The sequence below is a fragment of the Oncorhynchus tshawytscha genome, linkage group LG32 (assembly GCF_018296145.1).
Source record: "Oncorhynchus tshawytscha isolate Ot180627B linkage group LG32, Otsh_v2.0, whole genome shotgun sequence".
NCBI lineage: Eukaryota > Metazoa > Chordata > Actinopteri > Salmoniformes > Salmonidae > Oncorhynchus > Oncorhynchus tshawytscha.
This window is the reverse complement of record NC_056460.1, coordinates 10,951,633-10,961,879: the sequence shown is the minus strand read 5'-3', so window position 1 is coordinate 10,961,879 and position 10,247 is coordinate 10,951,633. Positions and strand designations below refer to the sequence as shown.

At 45.3% G+C, this 10,247-nt stretch overlaps 1 pseudogene; it reads left to right on the top strand.

The window, feature by feature from the left end:
* Positions 1–4,743: 4,743 nt before the first annotated feature.
* The window catches only part of LOC121841566, a 12,615-nt pseudogene continuing 7,111 nt past the window's right edge, over positions 4,744–10,247 (top strand).

Here is a 10,247-nt window from a genome sequence, read left to right as displayed (position 1 = left end):
GCTTTGTTGCCATATAGGAAGCCGATTCTAGATTTAATTTAGGATTGGAGATGCTTAATGTGAGTCTGGAAGGAGAGTTTACAGTCTAACCAGACACCTAGGTATTTGTAGTTGTCCACGTATTTTAAGTCAGAGCCGTCCAGAGTAGTGATGCTGGATGGGCGAGCAGGTGCGGGCAGTGATCGATTCAATAGCATGCATTTAGTTTTACTTGCGTTTAAGAGCAGTTGGAGGCCACGGAAGGAGAGTTGTATGGCATTGAAGCTCGTCTGGAGGTTAGTTAACACAGTGTCCAAAGAGAGGCCAGAAGTATACAGAATGGTGTCGTCTGTGTAGAGGTGGATCAGAGAATCACCAGCAGCAAGAGCGGCATCATTGATGTATACAGAGAAGAGAGTCAGCTCGAGAATTGAACCCTGTGGCACCCCCAAAGAGACTGCCAGAGGTCCGGACAACAGGCCCTCCGGTTTGACACACTGAACTCGATCAGAGAAGGAGTTGGTAAACCAGGCGAGGCAATCATTTGAGAAAACAAGGCTGTCGAGTCTGCCAATAAGAATGTGGTGATTGACAGAGTCAAAAGCCTTGGCCAAGTCGATGAATACGGCTGCGCAGTAATGTCTCTTATCGATGGCGGTTATGATGTCGTTTAGGACCTTGAGCGTGGCTGAGGTGCACCCATGACCAGCTCTGAAACCAGATTGCATAGCGGAGAAGGTACGGTGGGATTCGAAATGGTCGGTAATCTGTTTGTTAACCTGGCTTTCGAAGACCTTAGAAAGACAGGGTAGGATAGATATAGGTCTGTAGCAGTTTGGGTCTAGGCTCTGGAGCAACGAACCGCCCTTGCTGTCTCTGCCTGGCCGGTTCCCCTCTTTCCACTGGGATTCTCTGCCTCTAACCCTATTACAGGGGCTGAGTCACTGGCTTACTGGGGCTCTCTCATGCCGTCCCTGGAAGGGGTGCGTCACCTGAGTGGGTTGATTCACTGATGTGGTCATCCTGTCTGGGTTGGCGCCCCCCCTTGGGTTGTGCCATGGCGGAGATCTTTGTGGGCTATACTCGGCCCTGTCTCAGGATGGTAAGTTGGTGGTTGAAGATATCCCTCTAGTGGTGTGGGGGCTGTGCTTTGGCAAAGTGGGTGGGGTTATATCCTTCCTGTTTGGCCCTGTCCGGGGTGTCCTCGGATGGGTCCACAGTGTCTCCTGACCCCTCCTGTCTCAGCCTCCAGTATTTATGCTGCAGTAGTTTATGTGTCGGGGGCTAGGGTCAGTTTGTTATATCTGGAGTACTTCTCCTGTCCTATTCGGTGTCCTGTGTGAATCTAAGTGTGCGTTCTCTAATTCTCTCCTTCTCTCTCTCGGAGGACCTGAGCCCTAGGACCATGCCCCAGGATTACCTGACATGATGACTCCTTGCTGTCCCCAGTCCACCTGGCCGTGCTGCTGCTCCAGTTTCAACTGTTCTGCCTTCTTATTATTCAAACATGCTGATCATTTATGAACATTTGAACATCTTGGCCATGTTCTGTTATAATCTCCACCCGGCACAGCCAGAAGAGGACTGGCCACCCCACATATGCTCTCTCTAATTCTCTCTTTTTTTCTCTCTCTCGGAGGACCTGAGCCCTAGGACCATGCCTCAGGACTACCTGGCATGATGACTCTTTGCTGTCCCCAGTCCACCTGGCTGTGCTGCTACTCCAGTGTCAACTGTTCTGCCTGCAGCTTGTCACGCCTTGGTCTTAGTATTTTGTGTTTGCTTTAATTATTTGTTCAGGCCAGGGTGTGACATGGGTTTATTGTGTTGCCGTATTGGGGTTTTTGTAGGCATTGGGATTGTGGCTGATTAGGGGTGTGTCTAGCATAGGCTTGGCTGCCTGAGGCGGTTCTCAATCAGAGTCAGGTGATTCTCGTTGTCTCTGATTGGGAACCATATTTAGGTAGCCTGGGTTTTACTGTGTATTTTGTGGGTGATTGTTCCTGTCTCTGTGTAGTGTTCACCAGATAGGCTGTAATTAGGTTTTCACGTTTCGTTTGTTGTTTTTGTATTTATTTAGTTATTTCATGTATCGCTATTTTTTCATTAAAGAACATGAGTAACCACCACGCTGCATTTTGGTCTGACTCTCCTTCAACAGACGAACGCCGTTACACAGCTATGGAATCCTGACCTGTTCACCGGACGTGCTACCTGTCCCAGACCTATTATTTGACCATGCTGGTCATTTATGAACATTTGAACATCTTGCCCATATTCTGTTATAACCTCCACCCGGCACAGCCAGAAGACGACTGGCCACCCCTCATAGCCTGGTTCCTGTCTAGGTTTCTTCCTAGGTTTTGGCCTTTCTAGGGAGTTTTTCCTAGCCAACGTGCTTCAACACCTGCATTGCTTGCTGTTTGGGGTTTTAGGCTGGGTTTCTGTGCAGCCCTTTGAGATATCAGCTGACGTACAAAGGGCTATATAAATAAATTTGATTTGACATTTGATTTGATTTGTTCCCACAACGAGCTGCAGTTTTGGAATAATTGTGTCCTGTATATTTTCCTCTTATGCTACTTTGCAACTGCTAGTGCCACGTAGAATCCAAGTTCTAGGATACAACCCCCCTAAACATAGCCATGGTCCACACCAGTAATTTGCAACAACATTAGTTTGATAAAGAACATATTTTCATCAGAATCATTCAGCCCAGTCTAACTGTTCCAGGCAGGAGACTCACATGCCAACTTTTTATTTGGAAAAATATCCTATTATGTTATGTTTTTTAAACTTGATATATCTGACCTGTGCAAGGAACAAAGGACTATAAAATCCTGGTGTGTCAAGTCGTTCATAATTGAAATGCCCACTCTGATATTTACATCCATTTACAGATGGTTGCCACTGTGCTGATGGCTGCAAGTGATGAGGTTGGAGCTCTGGCTGAATGAAGGCTTTGCCACACACCTGGCACACATTGGGCTTTTCACCTGGGATAGGAAAGCAGAGGTTAAGTTCACTATTTTACAAGTTCAAGGGGCAGTGCGGTTGTTATGGTGCTAAATATCCATATTGACGATGGCCGTATTTTCCACATGTATGTACAATAAGCCCACTCTCTGTCTCTCCCACTCTGTCTCTCCCACTCTGTCTTTCCAGCTCTGATCTGTCCTCACTCCATTCCGTTGTCTACCAAGCCGTCATATCGGCTTAGTCCAACAGGGACCCTTCATTGCATTGTGTTAGTAACCAATAACCAACTGTTTGTGTGTTTATGTAATTCTGTGTGATTATTTAGTTAGTTAGTAAATAAATCATTAAGCCAATTTGTATATCGCTGTTTCATCATTTATGCCAGGGTTCGTGCAGATATCTAAGGATTTTGCGACATTCAGAATGAGACTGATAGAAGGTAACAATTCATTAATGACTGTAATGTAAGAGATATTTATGTCTTTAAGAGTTCATTCGGAAAACGGTAACTCGTTAAATAAACTTTTCCGTGGTGTCCTGAGATTGCAAATGAGGATTAATTTAATAATCGTAATAATTAAACATAGTTAATCGATTTGATAAAACAATCATCATCACATTAATGATAGCAAAGACACGACATGATGTTAGCAAGTTATTGATTTCTAAATCTACATACACAATATTTATACAAAACTATGTGGACACCCCTTCCAATTAGTAGATTTAGCTATTTCAGCCACACCCGTTGCTGACAGGTGTATAAAATCGAGCACACAGACGTGCAATCTCCATAGACAAACATGGGAAGTAGAATGACTTTACTGAAGAGCTCAGTCACTTTCAACGTGGCACCATCATAGGATGCCACTTTTACAACTGTAAATCAAATCAAACTTTGTCACATGCACCGAATAGAACAAGTGTAGACCTTGTATAGAAATGCTTACTTTACAAGCCCTTAACCAACAGTGCAGTTCAAGAATAGTTAAGAGAATATTGACCAAATAAACTAATGTAAAAGTAATACAATAACGAGACTATATACAGGTACCGGGGTACAGGTTTGAGGTACTTTGTACATGTAGGTAGGGGTGAAGTGACTGCATAGATAATAGACAGTGAGTAACAGCAGTGTCTAAAACAAGGAGGAGGCAATGTTAAAGTCTGTTGGTGATTAATTGTTCAGCAGTCTTATGGCATGGGGGTAGAAGCTGTTAATTAAGGAGCCTTTTGGTCCTAGACTTGGCGCTCCGGTACCGCTTGCCGTGCGGTAGCAGAGAAAACAGTCTATGACTTGGGTGACTGGAGTCTCTGACAATTTTATGGGCTTTCCTCTGACACCTCCTATTATATAGGTCCTGGATTGCAGGAAGCTTGGCTTTTTTGTGTGCTTATAAGCAGGAATCAGGAGGATAGAATTATGGTCAGATTTGACAAATGGAGGGCGGGGGAGAGCTTTGTATGCATCTCTGTGTGGAGTAAAAATGTTTTCCTCTGGTTGCACATGTGACATGCTGGTAAAAATGTGGAAAAACTGATTTAAGTTTGCCTGCATTAAAGTCCCTGGCCACTAGGAGCGCCGCTTCTGGGTGAGCATTTTCTTGTTTGCTTAATTAAGGCCTTATTGAGTTGGTTGAGTGTGGTCTTCGTGCCAGCACCTGTCTGTGGTGGTAAATAGACGCCTATGAATAATATGTATGAGAACTCTCTTGGTAAATAGTGTGGTCTACAGCTTATCATAAGTTACTCTAACTCAGGCGAGCAATACGGTCAGTGCGCACGATGGGTCAGTGCACACGAGAGAGCACTTCCTGGAGTTTAGTGAACTGCTTGACACAATGGGGGGCGGGCATGACCGAGTTGCTCATCTCAAAACTACAGAAGCATGGCATCGCCATCATGGACATGAGAGGGCAGGGGTATGACAACGGGGCGAATATGCAGGGGAGGCACAGCGGAGTTCAAAAGAGAGTGCAGGATATCAATCCGAGGACCTTTTTTGTACCGTGCAGCGCACACTGGCTGAAACTGGTTCTCTCTGATGCAGCATTGTGTTGCTTGGAGGCGACTGAGTTTTTAACATGGGTCTTCCATGTTAAAACGTCTAGGAGCAACAAAGGAACTACTGAGTTCTAAACTTCCTTTGGAAGCAAAGTCAGCAAAGGAACTGTTTGTCCAGAGCTTCATGAAATGGGTTTCCATGGCCAAGCAGCCGCACACAAGCCTAAGACCACCAAGTGCAATGCCAAGCGTCTGCCGTAGTGGTGTAAATCTCGACACCATTGGACTCTGGAGCAGTGAAAACACGTTCTCTGGAGTGATGAATCACACTTCACCATCTGGCAGTCCAATGGACGAATCTGGGTTTGGCAGATGCCAGGAAAATGCTACCATCCCCAATGCATAATGCCAACTGTAAAGTTTGGTGGTGGAGGAATAATGGTTTGGTGCTGCTTTTCATGGTTCGGGCTAGGCCCCTTAGTTCCACTGAAAGGAAATGTTTACTCTACAGCAATCAATGACATTTGAGACGATTCTCTGCTTCCAACTTTTTGGTAACAGTTTGGGTAAGGCCCAAACAGTTTGGGTAAGTTTCAGCATGACAATGACTCTGTGCACAAAGTGAGGTCCATACAGAAATGGTTTGTCGAGATCGGTGTGGAAGAACTTGACCGGCCTGCACAGAGCCCTGACCTCAACCCCATCGAACAGCTTTGGGATGAATTGGAACTCTGACTGCGAGCTAGGACTAATCGTCCAACATCAGTACCCGACCTCACAAGTGCTCTTGTGGCTGAATGGAAACGAGTCTCCGCAGCAATGTTCTAACATCTAGTGGAAAGACAGGCAATGGAAATGCATTTTATGAAGCTCCCGACAAACAGTTATTGTGCTAACGAGGCTTCCAAGGGGTAGTTTGGAACTCGGTAGTGAGTGTTGCAACTGGGGACAGATGATTTTTACGTGCTTCAGCACTTGGTGGTCCCGTTCTGTGAGCTTGTGTGGCCTACCACTTTGTGGCTGAACAATTGTTGCTCTACCCTAGACGTTTCCACTTCACACTAACAGCACTTGCAGTTGACCGGGAAGCTCTAGCAGGTCAGGAATTTGACGAACTGACTTGCTGGAAAGGTGGCATCCTATGACAGTGCCACGTTGAAAGTCACTGTGCTTTTCAGTAAGGCTATTCTACTTTCAATGTTTGTCTATGGAGGTTGCATGGCTGTTTTCCCAATTTTATGTGTGAATGAACTAGCCGAATCCACTAATTTGAAGGGGTGTCCACATACTTTTGTATATAGTGTATTTTATTGTAGTGCCATGTGTCCATCCACATAAAAATAAATAATTATGAGGCTCAAAGCAGTGTTCCCAGCAAACTCTTAATACTGACAACCACATTCCTTTCAGCACTGTCAAATCTCTCTCTCTCGCTCTCTCTCTCTCTCTCTCTCTCTCTCTCTCGCTAAAGTGTTCAAGCGCTCCTGCGCACCTGCTAATCTGATTTCACCAGAAGTCTGACGTTAAGAAACACATCATTCATACAGGTGAGTCAACATGAATTCTATAGGAATAGAGATCTGGTCTTTGTCAAGGTCACAGTCGAAATGTGTTATTAATTTTCCATAATCTGATTTCATCAGAAGTCTGACATTTTTTTATTTTTTTTATTTCACCTTTATTTAACCAGGTAGGCAAGTTGAGAACAAGTCCTCATTTACAATTGCGACCTGGCCAAGATAAAGCAAAGCAGTTCGACAGATACAACGACACAGAGTTACACATGGAGTAAAACAAACATACAGTCAATAATACAGTATAAACAAGTCTATATACGATGTGAGCAAATGAGGTGAGAAGGGAGGTAAAGGCAAAAAAAGGCCATGGTGGCAAAGTAAATACAATATAGCAAGTAAAACACTGGAATGGTAGATTTGCAATGGAAGAATGTGCAAAGTAGAAATAAAAATAATGGGGTGCAAAGGAGCAAAATAAATGAATTAATTAAATACAGTAGGGAAAGAGGTAGTTGTTTGGGCTAAATTATAGGTGGGCTATGTACAGGTGCAGTAATCTGTGAGCTGCTCTGACAGTTGGTGCTTAAAGCTAGTGAGGGAGATAAGTGTTTCCAGTTTCAGAGATTTTTGTAGTTCGTTCCAGTCATTGGCAGCAGAGAACTGGAAGGAGAGGCGGCCAAAGAAAGAATTGGTTTTGGGGGTGACTAGAGAGATATACCTGCTGGAGCGTGTGCTACAGGTGGGAGATGCTATGATGACCAGCGAGCTGAGATAAGGGGGGACTTTACCTAGCAGGGTCTTGTAGATGACATGGAGCCAGTGGGTTTGGCGACGAGTATGAAGCGAGGGCCAGCCAACGAGAGCGTACAGGTCGCAATGGTGGGTAGTATATGGGGCTTTGGTGACAAAACGGATTGCACTGTGATAGACTGCATCCAATTTGTTGAGTAGGGTATTGGAGGCTATTTTGTAAATGACATCGCCAAAGTCGAGGATTGGTAGGATGGTCAGTTTTACAAGGGTATGTTTGGCAGCATGAGTGAAGGATGCTTTGTTGCGAAATAGGAAGCCAATTCTAGATTTAACTTTGGATTGGAGATGTTTGATATGGGTCTGGAAGGAGAGTTTACAGTCTAACCAGACACCTAGGTATTTGTAGTTGTCCACGTATTCTAAGTCAGAGCCGTCCAGAGTAGTGATGTTGGACAGGCGGGTAGGTGCAGGTAGCGATCGGTTGAAGAGCATGCATATAGTTTTACTTGTATTTAAGAGCAATTGGAGGCCACGGAAGGAGAGTTGTATGGCATTGAAGCTTGCCTGGAGGGTTGTTAACACAGTGTCGAAAGAAGGGCCAGAAGTATACAGAATGGTGTCGTCTGCGTAGAGGTGGATCAGAGACTCACCAGCAGCAAGAGCGACCTCATTGATGTATACAGAGAAGAGAGTCGGTCCAATAATTGAACCCTGTGGCACCCCCATAGAGACTGCCAGAGGTCCGGACAGCAGACCCTCCGATTTGACACACTGAACTCTATCAGAGAAGTAGTTGGTGAACCAGGCGAGGCAATCATTTGAGAAACCAAGGCTGTCGAGTCTGCCGATGAGGATGTGGTGATTGACAGAGTCGAAAGCCTTGGCCAGATCAATGAATACAGCTGCACAGTAATGTTTCTTATCGATGGCGGTTAAGATATCGTTTAGGACCTTGAGCGTGGCTGAGGTGCACCCATGACCAGCTCTGAAACCAGATTGCATAGCAGAGAAGGTATGGTGAGATTCGAAATGGTCGGTAATCTGTTAGTTGACTTGGCTTTCGAAGACCTTAGAAAGGCATGGTAGGATAGATATAGGTCTGTAGCAGTTTGGGTCAAGAGTGTCCCCCCCTTTGAAGAGGGGGATGACCGCAGCTGCTTTCCAATCTTTGGGAATCTCAGACGACACGAAAGAGAGGTTGAACAGGCTAGTAATAGGGGTGGCAACAATTTCGGCAGATAATTTTAGAAAGAAAGGGTCCAGATTGTCTAGCCCGGCTGATTTGTAGGGGTCCAGATTTTGCTCTTTCAGAACATCAGCTGAACGGATTTGGGAGAAGGAGAAATGGGGAAGGCCTGGGCGAGTTGCTGTTGGGGGTGCAGTGCTGTTGACCGGGGTAGGAGTAGCCAGGTGGAAAGCATGGCCAGCCGTAGAAAAATGCTTATTGAAATTCTCAATTATGGTGGATTTATCAGTGGTGACAGTGTTTCCTATCTTCAGTGCAGTGGGCAGCTGGGAGGAGGTGTTCTTATTCTCCATGGACTTTACAGTGTCCCAGAACTTTTTTGAGTTAGTGTTGCAGGAAGCAAATTTCTGCTTGAAAAAGCTAGCCTTGGCTTTTCTAACTGCCTGTGTATAATGGTTTCTAGCTTCCCTGAACAGCTGCATATCACGGGGGCTGTTCGATGCTAATGCAGAACGCCATAGGATGTTTTTGTGTTGGTTAAGGGCAGTCAGGTCTGGGGAGAACCAAGGGCTATATCTGTTCCTGGTTCTACATTTTTTGAATGGGGCATGTTTATTTAAGATGGTTAGGAAGGCATTTTTAAAGAATATCCAGGCATCCTCTACTGACGGGATGAGATCAATATCCTTCCAGGATACCCCGGCCAGGTCGATTAGAAAGGCCTGCTCGCTGAAGTGTTTCAGGGAGCGTTTTACAGTGATGAGTGGAGGTCGTTTGACCGCTGACCCATTACGGATGCAGGCAATGAGGCAGTGATCGCTGAGATCTTGGTTGAAGACAGCAGAGGTGTATTTAGAGGGCAAGTTGGTTAGGATGATATCTATGAGGGTGCCCGTGTTTAAGGCTTTGGGGAGGTACATGGTAGGTTCATTGATAATTTGTGTGAGATTGAGGGCATCAAGTTTAGATTGTAGGATGGCTGGGGTGTTAAGCATGTTCCAGTTTAGGTCGCCTAGCAGCACGAGCTCTGAAGATAGATGGGGGCAATCAGTTCACATATGGTGTCCAGAGCACACAGCTGGGGGCAGAGGGTGGTCTATAGCAGGCGGCAACGGTGAGAGACTTGTTTTTAGAGAGGTGGATTTTTAAAGTAGAAGTTCAAATTGTTTGGGTACAGACCTGGATAGGAGGACAGAACTCTGCAGGCTATCTTTGCAGTAGATTGCAACACCGCCCCCTTTGGCAGTTCTATCTTGTCTGAAAATGTTGTAGTTTGGAATTAAAATTTCAGAATTTTTGGTGGTCTTCCTAAGCCAGGATTCAGACACAGCTAGAACATCCGGGTTGGCAGAGTGTGCTAAAGCAGTGAATAGAACAAACTTAGGGAGGAGGCTATTACGGTTACAGAAGTCGTCAAAAGAGGGCGCCTGGGGAATAGGAGTGGAGCTAGGCACCGCAGGGCCTGGATTCACCTCTACATCGCCAGAGGAACATAGGAGGAGTAGAATAAGGGTGCGGCTAAAAGCAATAAGAATTGGTCGTCTAGAACGTCTGGAACAGAGAGTAAAAGGAGGTTTCTGGGGGCGATAAAATAGCATCAAGGTATAATGTACAGACAAAGGTATGGTAGGATATGAATACAGTGGAGGTAAACCTAGGTATTGAGTGATGAAGAGAGAGATATTGTCTCTAGAAACATCATTGAAACCAGGAGATGTCATTGCATGTGTGGGTGGTGGAACTAATAGGTTGGATAAGGTATAGTGAGCAGGACTAGAGGCTCTACAGTGAAATAAGCCAATAAACACTAACCAGAACAGGAATGGACA